Source organism: Taudactylus pleione, unplaced genomic scaffold (genome assembly GCF_031769625.1).
Source record: "Taudactylus pleione unplaced genomic scaffold, aTauple2 ptg000201l, whole genome shotgun sequence".
NCBI classification, from domain to species: domain Eukaryota; kingdom Metazoa; phylum Chordata; class Amphibia; order Anura; family Myobatrachidae; genus Taudactylus; species Taudactylus pleione.
Genome location: NW_028284603.1, coordinates 52,483,211 through 52,506,541, shown reverse-complemented (window position 1 = coordinate 52,506,541; position 23,331 = coordinate 52,483,211). Strand labels below are relative to the sequence as shown.

Below are 23,331 nucleotides of genomic sequence, written 5' to 3'. Positions count from 1 at the left end.
TCCTTTGTCTGTCTTAACAGTGGTGTAATTGTAAGTATTAGCACTAGTTAGAGACCTTCCTCATATATAGATCTCACATGTAAATCAAACCGGTGTGACTAAGCTGGCACATTGTGCCTGGAGCATTGTACAGTATGTGGGAATGAGATGAACAGATTCTACATGGGGGAGGGTAATCTAAACTACATATCAAAGATAAAACTACTGAGTTATTGTTTTTTTATTATAATTTATTTCACAATCTGTAGCCAAAAAAAAACTTAAAACATGTGGGTAGAACATGGCTCAGCAATATAAATGTTATTGCATATGATAAATCACAAAAATGCCTATCCACAAACAAACAATAAAAGTGTATATTTATATTCCAATGTATACTAATTATTTATATTAACATTTGCAATACTATCCTTCTTCATAATCTAATTACCTTATATTCTAATTACCACGGTGAGGGTTTTTTACACAGTTTTAGCAACCATGTACATCTTTAAAAACAAAATGCCCATAAGACCATTCAAATTGAGGTTTATTAGTTTTTTTTTACCATTGACCTGTTTCCCTTTATTGGTTTCTAACCACTGAGGCTGTATAATGTACAGTAACCCCGATAGGTGTAATAATGAGCAGCAGTTTCTCTCCCGAACTGTGAGAACCATTTCCTACAATGTACATAAATGATACAGGGCCTGATTCAGTAGCGATTGCAACTGCCATTACGCATTCTATTGGCGATTGTTGTATTCTGCGCATGCATCGCAGTGCGCAAAGACTATGCAGAACCATCGCAGAGTTATTGACAGGAATTACCGTTTGGGGGGTGGTGACGGGGGGTGGTTGGTGAAACGCAGGCGTGTCAGTGCGTATGAATGCCATTGCAGGGGCGTGCATAAATTAGCCATTGTGATGCCCTACGCAGATTGGGCTTTCACTGTGTGCAATGAGGTTAGCAATTCCTGAGTAAGGTCAGACCTTGTGCAAGTGTGCGTGAAACTGCGATTGTACTCGATGCTACCGATGGTTTCGCAGTCTTGCTAAGTATTACGGATGTGTGTAAGGTAAAGTGGGCGTCCTTATGTTTGGCTGCGTATTGCATTGCAATTCCATTCATTAGCATTTCTTCGCAGTGAGACTGCATGCATAATCATCGCTATTGCAATCGCAATAGCGATCCTTACTGGATCCGGCCCACAGTACGTTGTGACTTATCACAAAGACATTCTAGTAAACAAACAAAATGCACAATCATGGACTCCGTCATCATACATGGTTTCAAGAGAATCTGGTCACTCTCTGACCTGTCACAGTACATTATTCTATATCTTTAAATAAATATTGATTGTACCCGCAGTGCAGCATAGAAAGGTCATTGCAGCAGGTGTCTTATACGCATATACACCCATTTTGATGGATATATGAATGCACAAGACATGAGAGACACGATGGTGACACTAAGGAGGGTTTGTGTAACTTGTTGATTTAAGTTTGCACCCTATTGCACACAAAAGATTTTAATTTTGGAGGAGAAAAATGCCTCAATAAAATAAGGGGTGGAGAGGGCACATTTAGCGGGGAGTCCACTTCTTTCATATTCATGTTTCTGCCTCCTCCTAGGTTCCAGAGATTGGGTCTTATACTTTTAATTGGAGACATTTTGAACATTCCAATAGCACTTTGCAGAAAAGCAGATTTTTAGTCATATTTCGACCAAAGTGATAAAAACATTTAAACAGTGGCCATAATAAAGGCAGGCTCATTCTAATGATTAATTCAACATATAACTGAAGCTAATCAAGCCATATTTTAGGCATGCCTGAGCCTTGGATGGTAGAATGGTAGGGCCAATGACCCGTACCTTTTATTATCTTCTTACCACACTTGTTTATAAAAAATGGGAGTGCTCTGACCAATCAGAGCACTCCCTTTTATTTAGCTGGCTGTGTCGGCAAGTGCCAGACTCCCTATTGGAGAAGTAGTGTATCATGGATGCTACATGGACCTGAAGAGGACCCTTCCCTATGGATTTAAGTAAGTAATAAATGGGTGAACGAAAGAACTTGGGAAGTTGTGTTTTTTAAATTTGGTGTATGAGTCAATTTTAATATTTTCTTTACAAAAACATTACAGGTGATAGCAGGCCCTATTTGAAAGCCCTTAAATTGGGCATGACAGGGCTAGCTGGGACCTGCAGTACACGGTGCACCAGTAAGGAAGAATATGCTAAGAAAAATATTACCATAAATTATTAAATCCCCCACAAAAGGTATGGGGATTAGTCCAATATCTATAAGCACGGGCCTTATGGTCCCTAGGTATTCCAGCCCTGTGTTGAACCGGTCTTGGGTTGTTTGGCACTATGGTGGTGGATTCCACCATGAATGTCCTCCCCCTGCTAGAGTGCCACCAGCTCTGGCTGCTAACAGAATTTTATCCAATATCAGTTTAGGCCATCTCTAGCTAGGTAAGTATTAATATTGGGCCATTTCTTCACAAGGAGATAGCCAGGTGCAGTAGGTGTTAAAGCAGCTATAATAGGGAAAGACCATCCTGTGTCACAGATTTTCTTAGCTCTCTCCTGACACCAGGGGTCAGGTGTAACTAGGAATTTGAAAGCCCCATTGCAAAAGTTTGTAAGGGCCCCTATCTACAACCCAATAGTGAAAAATTTATATAACACATACAGTCAGGTCCATAAATATTGGGACATTGACAGAATTTTCATATTTTGGCCTCTATTCACCACCACAATGGCTTTGAAATGAAACAAACAAGATGTGATTTAACTGCAGACTTTCAGATTTAATTTGAGGGTAATTACATCCAAATCAGGTGAACGGTGTAGGAATTACAACGGTTTCTATATGTGCCTCCCACTTTTTAAGGGGCCAAAAGTAATGGGACAAACTAAACAATCCTAAATCTAACTTTCACTTTTTAATACTTTGTTGCAAATCCTTTGCAGGCAATTACAGCCTGAAGTCTGGAACACATAGACATCACCAGACGCTGGGTTTCATCCCTGGTGATGCTCTGCCAGGCCTCTACTGCAAATGTCTTCAGTTCCTGCTTGTTCTTGGGGCATTTTCCCTTCAGTTTTGTCTTCATCAAGTGAAATGCATGCTCAATTGGATTCAGGTCAGGGGATTGACTTGGCCATTGCATAACATTCCACTTTTTAGCCTTAAAAAACTCTTTGGATGCTTTTGCAGTATGCTTCGGGTCATTGTCCATCTGTACTGTGAAGCGCCATCCAAATGAGTTCTGAAGCATTTGACTGAATATGAGCATATAATATTGCCCGAAACACTTCAGAATTCATTCTGCTGCTTTTGTCAGCAGTCACATCATCAATAAATACAAGGGAACCAGTTCCATTGGTAGCCATACATGCCCACGCCATGACACTACCACCACCATGCTTCACTGATGAGGTGGTATGTTTTGGATCATGAGCAGTTCCTTTCCTTCTCTTCTCTTCCCATCACTCTGGTACAAGTTGATCTTTGTCTCGTCTGTCAATAGGATGTTGTTCCAGAACTGTAATGGCTTTTTTAGATGTTGTTTGGCAAACTCTAATCTGGTCTTCCTGTTTTTGTGGCTCACCAATGGTTTGCATCTTGTGGTGAACCCTCTATATTCACTCTTGTGAAGTCTTCTCTTGATTGTTGACTTTGACACATATACATCTACCTCCTGGAGAGTGTTCTTGATTTGGCCAACTGTTGTGAAGGGGTTTTTCTTCACCAGGGAAATAATTCTTTTGTCATCCACCACAGTTGTTTTTCGTGGTCTTCCGGGTCTTTTGGTGTTGCTGAGCTCTCCGGTGCGTTCTTTCTTTTTAAGAATGTTCCAAACAGTTGATTTGGCCACACCTAATGTTTTTGCTATCTCTCTGATGGGTTTGTTTTGATTTTTCAGCCTAATGATGGCTTGCTTCACTGATAGTGACAGCTCTTTGAATCTCATATTGAGAGTTGACAGCAACTGATTCCAAATGCAAATGTCACACCTAGAATCAACTCCAGACCTTTTACCTGCTGAATTGATAATGAAATAATGAGGGAATAGCCCATACCTGTCCATGACATAGCTTTTGAGTTGATAGTCCCATTACTTTTGGCCCCTTAAAAAGTGGGAGGCACATATTGAAACTGTTGTAATTCCTACACCGTTCACCCGATTTGGATGTAATTACCCTCAAATGAAATCTGAAAGTCTGCAGTTAAAGCACATCTTGTTTGTTTCATTTCAAAACCATTGTGGTGGTGAATAGAGACCAAAATCTGAAAATTCTGTCAATGTCCCAATATTTATGGACCTGACTGTATAAGTTTGACAAGAAAGATGGGCCCCCCTCAGCTCCAGGCCCCATAGTACCTGCACCCCTTGCACCTATGGTAGTTACGCCTATGTCTGACATCGAAATCTGCTTTTCTACAAAGAATATTTTGATAGTGCAAAGAGCTTTAGGAGGAATTTGCAAATGGCTGAGTGATATATTAATGTAATGAAGAGCTCCTGTTATTGAGTATACCAAGTCTGGACTGCTGTACTGAAATCTAGTTATGTTTATATATGTACTACATACTGTAACCAAGAGTGTAAATCCACAAATAGACAAAGAGATTATAACTCACATATTTTAAATAGGGAATTCAGAAGGCCGCATTAAGATGCAATACCACTTTGCAAAAGATGGGGCTATATTACGCAGCCATTTTTCCTTGGTTCCCCTTCCGGCTGTGGACAAAACAGCTTTATATAGAAGCACTGATTCTACATCGCTATACAGTCCAACTCTCCCCACCAAAAGTGGAGGCTCAGTATTGCTGCTTATCACCACTAATGCTGTTTATCACCAGGGTGGCAATATACACATAGTCAGCACAGACAAGCATGTCAAACGCAAATTTACTTGACGTGTTTGGTTCTAGTGTATAGGAGCTCACTAACGGCTTCCCCTATTTGGTAAATGCAAAAAAGTTTTGCATAAGTTAAAAGATATTTGTTTATGGATGTATTTTAATAATGCATCCATCTCTAATATAATAAAAATTTTTGCCAACTTCACAAAAAATTACAAAAATAAAAACCTTCAAGCTACCAAATAAAACTAATGAATCTGAAAGTTGTTTCAGACTTAAGACAAATCTACCATCCTTTTCACCAGCTTTGCTGCCGGAAGGGTTTGATAAACAACTTCTATTTTGTTTGTCTTCCATTAAGTGAGATTATTGGTGGATGATTACTTAAGTACTGTACCATGTTACTAACGAAGCAGCTTCCCAGATACTTTCATGTACTACGGTATAAATTATTATACAATGTGTTTAGAAATATTTGCCTACTTCCAATGAATGCAGAAATTTCCTGCATTGTCTGTTTCCCATTAGATAACATTTGATAAAGGGAAAATTGTTTGTACCAAAGTAAAATATACAATCAATAAAAATCCCCTAATTACACCTCATAATAAACTGCAACAATCCTTAGAATTTATTTAGAAATATCTAGATGTCCCAAGAGGACCCTTTTAATAAACATTGCAGAGATGTAAGTCAGAGATCAATATATTTATTCATGTTTAAGAACATGGAAACTCCATATTGTCCTTCTTTGTGATGGTAACGTGAGCATTGTATGCTAGTGTGTTAAGAAAAAGAGATCTCCAATCTACTGTATATTTTACCAAAGACCCCCAACCCCTTTACTAGTGAAACCACTGGGTACAACCCCAATTACTCTCAACCTCGTTCCATGCATTCAAATTTTTATTTTCAATTGGTCAGTCAGCATCAGGGATCAGAGCTTATACCTCATTTGATTACTGACACAGAATTGCACAAAGTCTAATGCACCACTGGTACTGTCTGTGATTGGGCAGTACACAATAAGTGTCTGTTAACATTCACAGCAAAAGGTCGACATTGAAAAGTTGACATCATTAATGTCGACACCTGCAAAATGTTTACATTGTCATAATGTTGACATTTCATTAGGGTTAGCATCAGGGTTAGGCATACAATTAGATTACAAGGACACTGTAAACAATGGCAACAGTACATCAGCATCAACATTATGAACATACTAACATGTTAAATGTCAACAATACAATATGTCGACATTGTGAACATCTACAAAATATACCACAACCGTGTGGCCGGGATAAATTTGGATAGAGTAGGGAAGCAATAACAGTATTTGAATTTGGGAGATAAATGGTGACTGGAAGCAAGATACAGTTTCTGGAGCCATCGCTGTGGATGATGATAATAATAATAATAATAATAATAATAATAATAATAATAATAATAATAATAAATTATAATAATAATAAATTATAATGTAGGAGAGGAAAATTATGCACTTGTATAATTTGGAAACGAACGATGCCTACAGATGTGAATTACACATGTATAGATAAAGTACAAATTGGAAGAACCAGTGGTTGAGGAAGCAGGAATGTAAGGTTCCTTGGAAATAGCTGCTGTGGAAGCAGGTGTTTCAGGCAGGAGCATCAGGGAACAATCTATTGTGGTGAGAATTATTCTTTTCTAGGACATTTGAAATCTGTTCCAACTTCAGACCTATCTCACATGTAGCTCTCAAGGACTTGTCTTTAAACAGATGCAGTCAGCCCTACCTGCACAGGATTCATGTTGACCAGAGCAATTGGCCTACTGCCTGTTAAACACAGGATTAGGACCTACCAGGTAAATGTAAGGACTAAAATAGCCTATCTTGACCTAATAATCCATGAGGTGGAAGAAGACAGAAACACAGCCAGACACTCTAGTTGAGCAGGACAATCAAGCTGAGGTGAGCATTGGAGAGGCCAGTAGGGAATAAGATCACTAGCTAAGGTCGTGCTGGAATAAACAGAATGGTCAACCAGAGTAAAGTTCAGCAACAAAGTAACCACAAGTAAAGGTGTCCTTATAGCTAATGCTCAACACTAATGCTTGGGCAAATGCCTTAAATGAGGTTTGATGTCATGGCAATTACCAAAAAACTGTAGAGTTCTAGTTGCAGAGACCAACGTAGGACATCCTCACATACAAAAGGGCCATGCTGGGAGTAGCTGTGATGATTCAGAAGGGCTGTGTATGCCTGAGACCCAGGTCATGTATTATAGACATTGTTACATATTATCCAATGCATATAACTGTAATAATTTATATAATATAGGCATAGCATACAATATTGAAGTAGCTCAGTCAATTTATAAGTAACAGCGGGTACTCGGATAGAAGAGGATAACTGGGGGAAACAAAAAAACACAAAATTCCCCAGTACATAGCTGTCAGCTAGTATAACACATATTAAGTAAATAAAAGTCTGTAACAAACATTTACAACTACATAAGCAGTCCACCACTTTATTTCTGCGAACAGAAGTCTAACCCTAAGTAGTGACAGAGCCCATATTTGACCATTTGGTTACGTGTTTTTTAAACTTGCAACAAACTTACCAGGTAACCTGAGTCCTCCAAAAAGCCGGCACTCTATCTCAGCTACTAATCTCACACAGGTCACAACAGTAATGCACCAAATGGAAATCGCTCAATTCATTTATGTGAAACAAGTGTTCGGAAGGGAGTGTTTATGTGCAAAAGAAACACAAAAAAAGTCCCTCAGTATGCTGCTGTCAGCCAGTAAAAAAGACTCATTAAAACTACAGTACCTCCTATTTCTAAATAAAATGCAGTGGTAGTAGCTTACCATATATGTACAAATGTGTGAAACAAAAGCTTCTGTATTTTCATAGGCAGTTTTACATTTTGCTTTTGTCTTGTTTACTGGCTGAGAGCAGTGTGCTGGGGGATTTTGTGTGTTTCCAGTATAGGCAAAATGTTTAGAATTTTTGCAGTGAGCAGTTTTATTGTTTTGTATGACATATTGATTACTTAGGAGCACAAGGAGAATTCTAGAGCTTTCCAATTTAAGGAAATTATACACCCAGCTTCTATAAATTCATGATCAGACACCAGGGCCAGTCCTCACCAATTTGGTGCCCTAGGCGAGATTTTGCTATCACAGGGGGCATGGGCCTAGCACTCAACCCATCACTAGGGCACAGGCCTAGTGCCCGATCAAAAAAAGCCCCCAGGCCTAGCACCCGCTTCACTGTTGCCAATAGCCTGGTGGTCTAGACTGATAGTCATGAAAACAGGGTGTCCCACTAGGCCCACTTACCTTACAACTTTCGCAGGTACAGAGGGGTACCCTCTGCGCCTACTATTACCCGCAGAGGCCATCGTCACTCAACCTGCTGTAGCCACTCTTGTCTCTTGGTGTTGGCTTGACTCTGCTGGCTACAAGACTCTTGAGGGACTTCACCTGAATGGCAAGGAGGCCAATATAAGCTCTTTTGCAACAGCCCCCTTGCTGACAGGGCTTAAGTGTCCTGGAGTCTTCTGGCTTGACCCGGACTCTTCTGCTGCCTCTTACAGTCTTCTGTCTTCCGGTGCGTCGTCTTCCGCGCCTCTTTGAGAGCTCTTCCATGCTCCACCAACCCTTTCTACTGATTTCACGTTACTTGTACCAGCTAACAAAAGACGGAGCAAGTGGGTGTAGCAATGATGTAGTGAGCCGTGAAGAGCTCACAGCAGCCATTCCTGATTGGCTGCCAGAATTTCTCCATTTATTTTTCTCCCTCACTATCCATCATCTACCACATCCCACCCACTTACCTCCCCCCACTCCTCCACTTACACCCTCCATTATAACACTCTACTGAAACTAAACCACACCCCCAACACACCACCCACCAACACACCCACTGAACACACATTAGCCTATGTTGAGCGCTGGGACATCCCTTAGAATAAATATGAATGATGCGCAATGGGAATTTGCTGGGAGCAGTAGTTCTCCACATGAACTGATACACCAGAGTATTTGTCCCGAGTGTGAGTGATGTTGATTAAATGTATAACGCAGTAGTTTGTGCTGGTGGTGAATAGTCCACACGTAGTACAACTTAACCACTTATTTTTATATATCAGGTAGAACAACAGTGGTAGCTGCAATACACTGTGGCAGTCTGGAGCTAAAGGTATTGCTGGGTGTTATAGTGAGACGGGTGAGATCGCGGTTCTGACACCGGCGGATAGTATCAGTGGTGGTCTAGTGTACAACGGTGGTGGTATAGTGTAAAGATGCTTGGAGACACCGCACATGCACAGTAGCGCATGTCAGAGATCAGACCTCTCTTAGCTGAGTCCCAGTGGGTCCTATGCATTCTCCTACCTGGATAGTGCTGGAGGGAGGCAGTGCAGGAGCGCACTCCTTAACGCTTTATATCCTTGACTATCATTGTTCTTAGTGCTGGCCTGGCCAACCTGTGGCTATGCAGCTCTTGTGAAACTACAAGTCAAAATATGCCCTGTCACAGGTTTGCTATTAGGGAATGCCAAAACTGTGGCAGCGCATGCTGGGACTTGTAGTTTCACAAAATCTGGAAAGCCACAGGTTGGCCAGGCCTGGCCTTAGAGTGTGCACCAGCACCTTCTTTTTCCAGCATGGCACTACAAGTCTCAGCATGGTAGCCCCTCTTATTACATTTAAAATTAGAGTGTGCTGGCACTACAAGTCTCAGCATGGTAGCCTCTCTTATTACGTTTAAAAGTATGGTGTGCTGTCCAGTTTCTCCTCCTTTCCCCTGTATTTGTAAAGTCGTATATCCCAACATATACAAAACATGACTTTCTCCCTAATAACATAAACTTCCAGATAAAAGATTCACAGTGTTTTCCCTTTTATAATGATCCAATGATGCAAAACATCCTAATTTATCACATAACGTAAATCATGCTAACACCAGGAGATAGCTGGAATAGAAATGCTAATAATGGATGTACAATCACTTTCCAGCTGTCTTAAACAAATATTTTGATCCCTGTATCTGGGAGGTGAGTACATTTAACTGCAATGTAATGATGTGCTGGGCATATATGCTAGAGTAAGGACCTGTAGAAAAAGAAGGGGTCCCTTGACGCTGGGCTGCAGGCTTATATGCTTTGATCAAATCATGACAAAATCCCCTTGGTTTTATTTGCTCACACAGATTTGCAGTATATTATTGTTAGCGCCGATAGCAATAGTTTTTCTGTTTTGATTACATATGAGGCGATACAGCTTTTCATGTAATTGTAGGGATATCAGAATTCTCATAGGGCACAGCACTCTCATGTGAATTAAAATAAGTAAGTCATACCCCTTTTACACATACATGAAAATCCAGGGTTTTTGCACGTGAACTCACATTGACCCATGATATTGGTATATGTGAAAAGAAACAACGGTCTACCAACCTGCTCTTTACCCTGGTCAGGGTCGGACTAAAACCCGAGAATTTGCCAAGTTGATAAACACAACAATTTCCAAGATCTGAAGTCTGAAAAGGGCACCAGTGATTACTTTACAACGACCTATTACAACAGATGACATTAAAACTTAGTCATAGTGGGCAACAATCTGGATGACCCTTGCGCAGCACGGGCCGTGGCGAGGGGACGTGATGCACGTTTATGGGCGAAGCTGTATGCGTGACTGCTCTACTGCATAATCGTGGCCCCATTCTCGCTGCACAATTATCGGCATTGTGCAGCAGGGCCACAATGACGTGATTCAGCGCAAATCGCATCATCAGCTCCCCCGGACCGCCTACTTGTAATGTGTAAGTGGGCAGCTGTATGCCGGAAAAGGGGGTGTGGGCGGGTGGCGTCTGGCCGGGAGATTTGCCCATTCTTCTGGGCGGCCGGGAGAGCCACCCATTTTACCTGAGAGTAGGCAAGTACATTATATATAACAATTTTATAAATATATTGTTCCTTGCAAAGATATTGTAGGTCATGCATACACCAGTTTAAAAAGCTATTTCTATAAATATAGTATATGAATAAAACACTGTGATCTCTAACATCGCATAACATGGCTTTAATGCTAGGACTGTTTGCATGGTGATATAATACTTACTAAATCCTAACACTAGGTGGTGAACTAGGCTGTGTTTTACACAACTTATAATACTTATCTATATTTACATATTTCAAGAGCCCAATATTTCAAAAATATTTTGGAGTCTAGTCAAACATCTCTCCAGGAGTTTGAATTCTGTGAATATAACTAAGGATTAATGAATAATATTTTAAATAGATTATCTATCTATCTATCTATCTATCTATCTATCTATCTATCTATCTATCTATCTATCTGTCGGTCAGTTGGTCGGTTTGTCTGTCTTCCATATTTTGTGTTTTAGCTGAATTGCAGTCGTATTGGTGGCACTGTAGAGCAAGGGCTATAACTAAGCTTTCTGCTGTCTGAAGTTCTAACTTCCTATATAATAAACAATAGAATAGGAACGGTAAGACCGCTGTTGTAATTTAAAGCTTTATTAGCTCCAGCAAATGTACAACTAATTTGGACTATTCATTGAAAACTGGAAATTGTAGAATGAATTCCCTTCATTTTGTTGCCACGCCCCCTCAGGTCTTACTGCCTAAAACAGCTGCCTTGGGTACCTAGTTATAGGAATTACCCTGTGGTTATTTATTAATAAATTAACCTTTTATCCTATTTTCCTTCAGATCTCTCTTCATGGAATTCTTTTTAAACATCTGATAATTTACCAATATCATTTTTGTTTGCATTTATATCCCTCATAGTCATGTGTGGATGAGGTTACTTACAGAGACCCAGGAATAACATTGTACTGTAACATTATGCCTGATTCTGAGTAGTATGTAAAACCGATGGATTACGCACATCTCCGATGTCTCCCGATCGGCACATGTACAGGATCTGTACTGAGCATGTGCATATCTCTGTTTACAATGATGGTCTGGTCACGGTGCCTACTAAGCCATTTGGGGGCGGGGCCTTCAATGCTGAGAGTTTTACAAAACGGGGGCGTGTCACCTCCATTTTGTAGGTGTGTCGGGCCAGGGTCTGCTTCTTCCAATGCAAGGGTCTGCTTCTTCCAATGCAGCTTTCCTGGCCCTGGCAGAGGAGTTCCGGCGGCCATTCTGAGTAAGCTTAGGTTTACTGAGATGGCTGATGGCTGCCCAATGGTGATCTGCTGCTGCGTCTTCAGATGCAGCACTTGTATCTGCAATGCTGGCAGTGGGCGTCTTTAGCCTCCAGCATTTTTTTGCATCACTGCTGCATCCCAAGACGCAGCAGCCAATGCTAATAGTGTACAACTCTGATTCAGGACCATTATCATGTGAATTTATAAATCTCAAATGCACTTGAGCCTGCTGACATGTTATGGCCTAATGAATATAATGCTTACATGACAACTGGAATATGAACACCCTAAGATGTAGGTTGAAGTAGCAGATTATGTGCAATGTACTGGTTGCATGGAATCTAATTAACGTTTTATTCCAGAGAACCCAATAATGCATTATGCTTATATTTACTGTATGTAGGTCTAGAAATTTCAATTTGTGCAAAAAACTAAAATGCTGCCATAAATGAGAAATACCTGTGCTAAATCTCAGCATTCAATAGCCAGCTTCTACTAGTATTTCTGTAATGCAAGCAACAGCATGTAAAAGGGCATGAGGTTGGACCCTATTGGTTCCATTACCCACTTGACTGGCTCTTAACACAAAGGGTTTTAGGAAGTGTTCTCCGATGACACACCTTCCCCTCCTCCAACCACATGTACAAAGAACGGTGACCACCGCATTTCACATAAATTGTCACTGACATTTTCCTAATGTGCGGTTTTTGCTAATGTCTTTAGATAAAACATCATCATATCATTGTAAAGTAATTAGTAATCCAGTTATGTTTATAAAAGTGTGCAGCAAAATAAGGATGATCTGAGCGAAGCAGCTTGTGGTTATAGGTTTCATTAGTAGTGGTAATAACACATAACATTAGGGGAGAGTATGAACTGTTATGGCCGAATGGCTCACATAAAACTGCCAATATACGTACTTTATGATCTACTGATGTTTTGTTAGATGCAAAATGATCAAGATGCCGGCGGACGGGTAGGATAGACGTCACAATACCGATGCCAGAATCCAGACGCCCGTCAGAATTCCGACGCCGGCATCTCGAAGGGATCAATATACTGTCATCAACATCCCGAGCGTCGGCATCCTGAAGGTAAGTATGAGGGTTAGGCTTAGGCTGGGGATGGGGGGTTAGGTTTAGGAAGCTCTTGAAGTGGATTACGGTAAGGTACCAACCGGGGAGAGTTAGGGTTAGGCTGCGGGGAGGGAGGGTTAGGCACCACAGGGGGGAGGTTAGGGTTAGGCACCACCAGGAGAGGGGGAGGGTTAGGTTACTTATATGCCCCTGTCGGGATCTTACATCGGGATGCCGTTGTCGGTCTTCTGACCGCCAACATCCCGTCTACCGGTATATCATACCGATTCCAGCTGAGGAGATAAAATATGGCCAATGCAAATTACCCCATGTTTGACAAGAGTTTAAATAAAAAAACATATACATGAAAGTAGTTTTTATGACTTTTACTCTTAGTCATTTCCTGTCTTGCATACAAAGCTGATGTTTACTCATTATTATTATTACCAGTTATTTATATAGCACACACATATTCCGCAGCGCTTTACACATGTGATGGTGCATGGATATTCTGTGTCTACATTTGCTTACTTGTTTACCGGGCAAAATGGGAATGATGAAGACTGGCATCTGCACGAGGTATGAGTAGCAGCCATGTGCTGGTGTCATTGGTGCAGAGATATAGCTGTAGTGTTGGTTCTGTACCAGGTGGTATCACGCTGGATGTTGCAGGCAGCGTATTGGCCCCTTGCATCAATCAGCGCTGGTGTGAATGTGGTGATGACAATCATTGGTGAGATCATGGTGATGAATGCTGGGGGTATATCAGATCCAACTATAATAATACAATGACTTCTGTAAGATACCTCATCCTATACAAAAAGAAAATATAACAAATATTAAAAATGCAGCAGTCAGCCCCATATTCATTGCTGTGCAACTGACTTCTACACAAACCTGACTTTATTTGCAATTAACATTTATTTTGAATTATTAGCATTGTTATGTGTTATTTTTTTGTTTACATTTCCAAGGCTTCCTCATGAAGTTCACACCTAGAAATTATTGAAATCACATCATGCCCAAAATTCCTGCAGTAAGTAGGCAACGTCTCCTTTATATTTAGACTTTTTTGTTTATAGCCAGCTGTAAACATGTTTCTTCCCTTCTGGACAAGGCTATATGCTCTATTTTTCTAAAGTGGAGACTACTAAACCTATTTTTCTCACAACCAGGGCCAACAAGTGGATTACCCAATTACCCAGCAGGCATCTGTAGGGGTCAGCGAGTGCAGGGGAGTGATGGGAATGATCACGCCCTTAGTAACGGCGTGATCATTCCCATCGTAGTGGCTCGCACCATAATCAGGGGGTGTAGTGGCCATACCTCCCCAGCATCTGGGCCCACGTAGAGTCTCTCTTCCACCTTTCTTTTTTTTCCTTGGGGGGACACCAGACAAATTGGGGCACAGAGTGCAATGATAGGAGCTTGGTCACTTTCAACATTTACCTTCCAATAGCTTAAGCTCCTCCCCTCAATACCATGGAAATGTGTTGTATTTAAAAAGCTGCGTAACGTAGCCGCTATTTGCACTCCCTTATACAATTAGTTCATTACTCACAGTCACAACCCTCTCCAAATATGTCATTTATTGATGTACTAGGGTGCATATCCTCCCTAGAGCAGCTTTAGGACATCCCCAGCATACCTAGTGTGCCCCACGGAAGAATTAAAAAATGTGATTTATTTGTATTTGCGTTAAATATTTTTTTCCCAATTGCATTGGGGACAATGGACATCCTTCCTTTACATTCCTATTTCTGTTCTCCTTGTTGGTGTTTTGTTTCTAATATCATTGGAGAATTGTTATTCTCTCCTCTGCTTCTTCTTCTCTACTCCTGGCTCTGTCCTCAGGGATTTGTTAGATAACTACTGAACCTTCCAGGGGTAGAATGTGAGAGAAGCTTCAGCTTTTCAAGATAATTTTTAAAGATCCCAAGCTCATATAAGTGTACAAATATATGCCAAAGTACCCAGTGTCCCTACTCCCAATAGAAAAGGATTTAACGTGTAAGTACAAAACTCTGGTAATCACATGTGCACATTGCGCTATTATTTGTTCTGAGCACCTAGGACATACAGCACCATACCTTGGGCTTTAAAAAAAGAATGAAAAAGAAACATATTGTCCTCCTGGCTTTTTTGGCCAAAATTAAGTGTAGTATTGTGCTAGTTATTAGCAGAGTAATATGCTTGAACAGAGTGATCAATTATAGTACCTGTGTGTGCTGATGGTAATAAGAACTGCAAAGCGCATTGTGCTGGGTGTAGTAATTATCCGGACAAGTTCTATAATACATCTGGCCAGAGTGATATTGAATAGGTGTATATCACAGTACTTGGTGCTGGTGGAGGTTAGATCACATGTGGTATGCTTAACCAGTTCTTAGATTTATTATATCAGGTAGAACAACACTGATTACTTCTGCAGCTCCACTCCCTCCACAGTGCCAACCAGGCTGCCCCCTCCAGGCTTCTGGCTAAGATCTAGGGGTAAATTTACTAAAGGTCGATTTGGCATTTTGAGTGATTTGAGGTGCGATTTTCATTCGATTTGGATTCGATTTTGCTTTTGGGTATTTACTAAAGGCCAAATCAAATGTAAAATCGGACTTCAAATCGAATTTTGGGTCAAATGGCCTCAAATCGACCATTGGAAAAACATTGGTACTTTTACATAGCCCAATACACAAAACCCTTATTTCTGATAATTCGATTTGAAATCGACCTCAAAATCGGACTTCAAATTGAACTTCAAATCCCAAATACAATAGACCTGCTTCATGCTTTCGATTTGAGCATGAGCAGGTCGGATTGACAGAGATACATGCAGACATCAGTGAGATGCCTGCATGTATGTAACCCTGGTTAAGGGTTAAAATAAGAACTGTACTTATAAATCTATGTAATATTTATAAATGTACAATTTATGAGGTAAAATTTATAAAATTTATATATGTATAGTCACAATTCATGATATATGTATTTAATGTATTAACATATCAATTTATGTGGTACTTTTTTATCTCTGTGGTGAGAATGTGCTACAGTGTGTTGGATGCACAGGAGGAAAAGGGGCGGAGTAATATAGGTGGGAGTGAATTGGTTCCTGTCAGGAAAAGAGGATCCGGTGAGAGGGAGGATATATAACAGCTGTTAGCAGGGAAAAATTTGCGTAGGGTCTCCTTTAGTTACCCTGCGGCTCCCACCATTGAGTACAATGGATGAGCCGTTCATTGGCTGAGAGGCGGGGCCTGACCTCTCTCAGCCAATGAACGCACAGACACGGAGCTTCAAAGGAGGAAGCCGCGTCTGTGCGCTTCATTCGGGAAGGAGTAATCATTCTGGTTAGAATGATTATTCCTTAGTGCGATGGTCAGGTTTTTCGTTTTCTTATATTAACCCATGGATGCCTACTGGACAAGGGGACCACTGGAGGTAATATAGGTGAGTATGTGTGAGTGTGTATGTATGTATGTATTAAACTTATACTGTGTAAGGTGTGTGTGTGTTTCTTTCAACATGTCTTTACAGGTGAACTACAGGTCCCAGTGGGCCCTTAATGCCCAGCATGCTGGTACTTGTGATTCTCCAAGTACCAGCATGCGGAGCAGGCTAATTGGGACCTGTAGTTCTACTGGAAAGACAATGTTTTATCACTTCTATTTTTACACAACACTCACACAATCAACCCGCCGCTCACCGCCCAGGGGTGGCGGGCATAGCCCCGGGCTATCAGCCTAGGCTAGGGGTGCCCTGGAGAGGGAGACCTCTTTTTTTGAAGGGGTCTCCAACTCCCCAGGGATCCCTGGCCTTGGGCTGACTAACGGTCAGGGCTGATGCTGTGGTTGGGGGGCCCGGTGAAAGGGCTCCCCTGGCTGTGGCATCAGTCCCCCATTAGAAAGGGTAGAGGGCTGGTTCTGTGATTTACAGGGAGACCCTACACAAATTTTTCCCTGTAAATCCAGAACCAGCCCTGCTTCCCACAACCCAGTGCTGTTGTACTGAGCACAGGAGACCCTACGTCATTTTTTCCCTGTACTTAGTCAACCAGAACTGAGTTTCAGCAGTCCGGGGCTGGTTCTGTTTTGGGGGGGGACCTCACGTTTTTATTTTTTTATTTTAACTCTTTTCAACACTTTTTCAAGGCAGATACATGCAGGCATCTCACTGATGTCTGCATGTATCTGTGTGAGAACGAAATGCTCATGCTGAAAGTGAAAGCATGAAGCAGTTCTAACGTATTGGGGATTTGCAGTTAATTTTGAAGGGTGATTTGCCGTTCGATTTGGACATGAACATGCCAAATCGAACAGCAAATCACTGTTCAAAACCGACTCAAATCGAATTTGTTTTGCAAATCGCAAAACAAATTGAATAATAGTAAATGCAGTGGAAAAACGGTTTTCACTGCATTCGATTTGAGTCGATTTGAGAAGAGGTAAATCACTCCTCAAATCAACCTGCAACTCGACCTTAACTAAATTTACCCCCTAGTGTAGTATCTGTTCTTACATGGTTTGGAAGCCACATAAGGTTACCTTGGTCCTCTGGTCTGAAGGTCAGCAGCAGGAATACATGAGGTGTTGTGTCGGAGCCTAAACACCAGCAGGGAGTGGTGATCCCAAGGCTGACAAGTATTGCCTCTTGTGCTGCCCTGTATATTTTTCCACTGTTCACATTTGCTGGTGGGTAAAAATTTTATACCTGGCCTGATACCGTCTGGGGCTATATAGACTGCACAGTTTATATTATTTATCCTTCTTATATTTGTGTAATTTTCACTGTTTTATTTGCATGTCACTTTGGATTTTAGGAAGTGTGGTGGACCCTGTTACAGAAGATCTAGGGGGAGACGTGTAGCCTTTCGGTTCCCATTCACATTGAGGCTCTGCCATAGGAAGATTTAAGACCTCAGGTAACTTTGGCAGATCCCATGGTAAAAGGAATCCCTAGTCTTGCTGCCAAGGGGGATCTGAAGATCCTTGTCCACGTGAGAGCCTTTTGGCCCTGGGGTCTGAGGATAAAGGGCCCTTCTCCTTTGGAAGAGGAACAGAAGATAACACCCATATGTACACTTTTGCACTTTGGGTGAGTGAAAGCTGCCATCTTGGCCAAAAATCATATATAGTAAACTGGAAAGGATGGAATGAAGTTCCATACTGTACATTTCAGTTCTATTGTGCAGTGAACTGTAGCGCACAAATAGTCTAACAAAACCAAAAGTTGAAATGTAACTGGATTTATATTTAATTACATAATCCCAGTGACCATGTTATCCTACGGATGTAAACAATCCTTATATATCTCACAGGGGGTGCTACCATGAAAACTCTCCAATGAAAAAAGAATATAATAAAGGAAAAGAAAAGAGGAGGCTATGTATAGTATATCATATTTAAAAATTGACGTTCATATCAAAAAGACAAAAAGACACAATATCACTGTGTGTACAGTACCTATAAACAATTTAGTTTTGGGTGTATTTTGTCTGACACAAGTTAAACAAGATAAGGGGAAATATCCTTTAAGTAGAAATTTAATTTTATAAGCAAAGAAGCAAGAACCATTACACCTAAAGTAAAATGCTGATAACTTTAGGCAAAATATTTGAATCTATGATACAGCAAGCATTGTATCTCACATTTCTTTATGGCCTCTACTCGAGGTGTTATTCTAAATGCATGTCATTGTAGTTAGTCTCCAGTTTGCTGTATATAATATCTGTATCTTGGAACATGGGGCCTGATTCAGCAAGGAACGCAGATGCACGCACCCGTCCGCTGCGGGAATATGCTAATCAATGCATACGCATGGAGACCGCAGCACAAGATGCAGATGCCCAGCCCCATACTAAGCCGCCCATCTCCCTTTACTCCTAACCTGATCAGCACGCAAGATAGTGACATTGAGAACCATCGTTTCCATTAGCATAATTGTGGTTGACCTGACCTGCCACAGGAATTTGGGCGCTTTCTGTGTACAGCTTATGGAAAGGCTGCATATGCCGCCGCACTGCCTGCATTCGCCTGATCACCCCCCGTTACCACCCACAAATGGTACTTCCTGTCAATCAATTTTGGAAGAGTCTGCATACACACTGCGTGTAGTCTGCGTACCATAACCCTATTGCACTGGCTAGTTCGTGCACGCACAGTGCGATGCATATGCATGCGCACTGCAAAAACATCGGCCAAGAGCATGCGTTCTCTCCTTTGTGTTCCTTGCTGAATCAGACCCATAGTTTTGAAATTAATTTGTTTTGGTAGTGCAAACTTTTTTTATCTGCAGTGCAGCAGGTGACCACAAGGTGGTGATGTTTTCAAGCTTATAAAACTATTTGTGTAGTCAAAGTTATGAACATTATTGAAGCTTTAAATTTAAAACAACAATGTCATTAAAATACCTGAAATTCCACAACACAACCCTGAAATCATATGTGTTAGCCACTTATTCTGCACTCAAGAGATGTTGAATAGCTAGAAATAAGTTACAGGAAGCATAATCAACATTTTTGTTTATCCTGTACAGACACTATGACTATGATTATGACTATGATTAACTACTCCCAATAACATCTGCCTTCAGACCAGGCTAGGTGACACGGTGGGCTAAGGGCACAGCTGTACTGGGCAGGGAAGCCGTGGAGGGCAGCCAGAAGTAGGTAAGTGTGTGGGCTAGAGAGAGACTGGAGGACCACTGTGGGGGCTGGAGAGCCACTGTGGGGGCTGGGGGGACAATGGGGGCTGGAGGGACTGGGGATGGAGAAACATCATGAGAAACAAGTATGGGGGCTGGAGAGACACTGTGGGGGCTGAAGAGACACTGGGGTGGGAGGGACATTGTGGGCTGGAGAGACACTGTGGGGACTGGAGGGCCATTGTGGGGGATGGAGAGAGACTGGGGGGACACTAGGAGCAGGAAAGCCACTGTGGGGACTGGAGGGACACTGTGTGGGCTGGAGAGTCACTGGAGCTGGAGAAACCCTGGAGGCTGTAAAGACACTGTGGGGACCGGAGAGACACTGTGGGGGCTGAAAATACACTGTGAGTGCCGGAGGGACATTGTGGGCTGGAGAGACACTGTGGAGACTGGAGAGAGACTGTGTGGTCTGGAGAGAGACACTGGAGGGTCACTGGAGGGGCTGGAGAGACACTGTGGGGACTGGAGGGCCAGTTAGTTTTGGAGGGCCACTGTGGGGGCTGAAAAGAGACAGTGTGGGCTGGAGAGAGAAATTGTGGGAGCTGAAGAGAGACTGTGTGGGCTGGAGACACTGTGAGGACTGGGGGGCCACTGTGGGGACTGGAAGGCCACTGTGTGGGCTGGTGAGAGACTGTGTGGATCTGAGGGCCAATGTGAGGGTTGAAGGGCCATGGTGTGGACTGTAGAAACACTGGGGGTTGGAGAGATACTGGGCAATGGAGACACTGTGGACTGGAGGGCCAGTATGGGGGCTTAAAGGCCACTGTGTGGGTTGGAGAAACTGTAGTCAGGAGGGCCACTGTGGGGGCTGAAGAGAGACTGGGCTGGAGAAACACTGGGGGCTGGAGAGACACTGTGGAGACTGGAGGTCTACTGTGTGGGCTGGAGAGAGACACTGTGGGGGCTGAAGAGAGATTGTGTGGGCTGGAGAAACACTGGGGGCTGGAGGTCCACTGTGTGAGATAGAGAGACTGTGCAAGGCCTAAAGGGTCATTGTGGGAGCTAGAGGGCCACTGTGGGGGATGGCTAGATATTGTGGGCTGGAGAGAAACTGTGTGGACAGGAGAGTCACTGTGGGTGTTGGAAGGCCACTGTGGGGGCTGGAGAGAAACTGTGTGGTCTGGAGAGGAACTGTGGGGGCTGGAGGGATACTGTGGGAGATGAAAAAAGACTGTGTGGACTGGAGAGACACTTTGAGGACTGGAGGGCCACTGTGAGGACTGGAAAGCCAGTGTGGGCTGGAGAGAGACTGTGGGCTGGAGGGCCACTTTGGGGAATGGAGAGACACTGGGGGCTGGAGAGACATGGGGGCTGGAGGCACTCTGGGGGGTTGGAGGGCCACTGTGGAACTGGAGGGCCACTGTTTGGGTTGGAGAAACTGTGTGGTCTGGTGGGTCACTGCAAAGGCTGGAGGGCCACTGTGGGAACTCTAGGGACACTGGGGCTGTAGAGGCACTGGAGGGCCATTGTGGGGGCTGGAGGCCTCCTGTGGGGGCTGGAGAGATACTGTGGGCTGGAGATACACTATGAGGGCTGGAGGGCCACTGTGTAGGCTGGAGGGCCACTGTGAAGGCTAGGTGGCCACTGTGGGACTAAAGATTCACTGAGGCCTGGAGAGACACTGACGGAACTGGAGGGCCACTGTGAGGGCTGGAGGGCCAATGAGTGGGCTGGAGAGAGACTGAGTGGGCTGTAGGGCACTCTGAGGGCTGGAGGGCCACTGTGTGGACTGGAGACACACTGTGGATCTGGAGGGCCACTGTGTGGGTTGGAGAGAGACTGTGTGGGCTGAAGGTTCACTGTGAGGCTGTAGGGTTACACTGAGGGCTGGAGAGACACTTGGAGATAGAAAGACCCTGGCAGATGGAGAGACACTGTGGGGACTGGTGGACCACTGTGGAGACTGGAAGGGCTGGAAAGACTGTGGGGTCTGGAGAGACACTGGGAGATGGAGAGACACTATGGGGACTGGAGAGACTATGGGGGCTGGAGGGCCACTGTGGGGGCTGGAGATTGGGGCTAGAAAGACAGTGGGGGGCTGTAGGGACACTGTGGGGACTGGAGGGCAATTGTGGGGGCTGGAGAGAGACTGTAAGGACTGGGAGGACATTTGGGGGGCTGGAGAGACACTGTGGGGACTGGAGGTCTACTGTGGGGACTGGAAGGCCAGTATGGGCTGGAGGGCCACTGAGACGGCTGGAGGGCCACTGTGGGGACTGGAGAAACACTGGGGGCAGGACAGATACTGAGGGGACTGGAGGGCCACTGTGGAGCTGGAGGGTCACTTTGAGGGTTGGAGGGTCACTATGATGACTGAAGAGACACTGGGGGACGGAGAGACACTGTGGGGATTGGAGGGCCATCGTGGGGGCTGGAGGGCTACTGTGGAGACTGGATGGACTATGGAGGCTGGAGGGCCACTGTGAGGACTTGAGATACACTTTTGGCTGGAGAGACACTGTGGGGACTGAAGGTTCATTGTGGGGGCTGGAGAGATACTGGGGGCTGGAGAGACACTATGGGGACTGGAGAGACTGTGGGGGCTGAAAATAGCCTGTGTGCCTGGAAAGACACTAAGGGCTGGAGAAAAACTGGGGACTTGTGGGCCACTGTGAAGGCTGGAGGGAGACTATAGGGCTGGAGAGAGACACTGGGGGCTAAGGAGACACTGTGGGGACTGCAGAGAGAGACTGTGGGGGCTGGAGAGAGCCTGTGGGGGCTGGAAATAGACAGTGGGGTCTGTAGGGACACTGTGGGTGCCGGAGGGACACTGTGGAGGCTGAGGGGACACTGTTATATGACAATGACATTGGTTATATTCCTACGCAAACAGGAATCTTCTGGACAATGTGTTCTTTATTGTGAATATGAGTAAGGAAGACTCTCAAATGACTGGCCTGTACCTGTCAGGTACCCGGGGATAGGAGGGGCCCTAAAATGATGGGCGTGCCATTATATCTATTCCTGACCCTGCTTCAGACTACATGCTTGATTAAATTCTTCCTGATTTCACTACTGCAATTAGCAAAATGAACTAAAATGAAGTGGAAAAGATTCCTAAAGTTCCACAACAATGCATTAAATAATATTACCTACATGCAAAGAAGACGACGTCAATATGTTGACAATAATAATGTCGACATTCATAATGTCAACACCACAAAGTTGACAGTTATGATGTCGACTTTGCTGAAATGTCAAAAGGCAACTTGTCGACATTCTCAGAATGCAGACAGGTGAAATGCCGACAGGGTTAGGCTGCGGTCATGAGGGTTAGGGTTTGGCTGCGGACGGGAGGGTTATGATTAAGCTGCGGGTTGGGGGAGGTTAGGTTTATTCACTAGAGGGAAAATTAGGTATAGCGGAGAGAAACTCAGAGGGCTGGAGCGAGACACTGTGGGCTGGGGAGACACTGTGGAGACTGGAGAAAGACTGGGCTGGAGGGCCACTGTGGGGGCTGGAGAGAGTCTATGGGGGCTGGAAAGAAACACTGCTATATGACAATGGCATTGGTTAT

The 23,331-nt window shown here is 43.4% G+C and overlaps 1 long non-coding RNA gene across 4 annotated transcripts in view; it reads right to left on the bottom strand.

The window, feature by feature from the left end:
- The window catches only part of LOC148518401 (uncharacterized), an 816,630-nt gene that overhangs the window by 761,190 nt on the left and 32,109 nt on the right, over nucleotides 1-23,331 (bottom strand). For all 4 annotated transcript variants that reach the window (XR_015878985.1, XR_015878982.1, XR_015878984.1 and 1 more), the window contains exon 2: nucleotides 13,644-13,924. This is a non-coding gene — a long non-coding RNA (uncharacterized LOC148518401). The remainder of the gene's footprint in view (nucleotides 1-13,643; nucleotides 13,925-23,331) is intronic.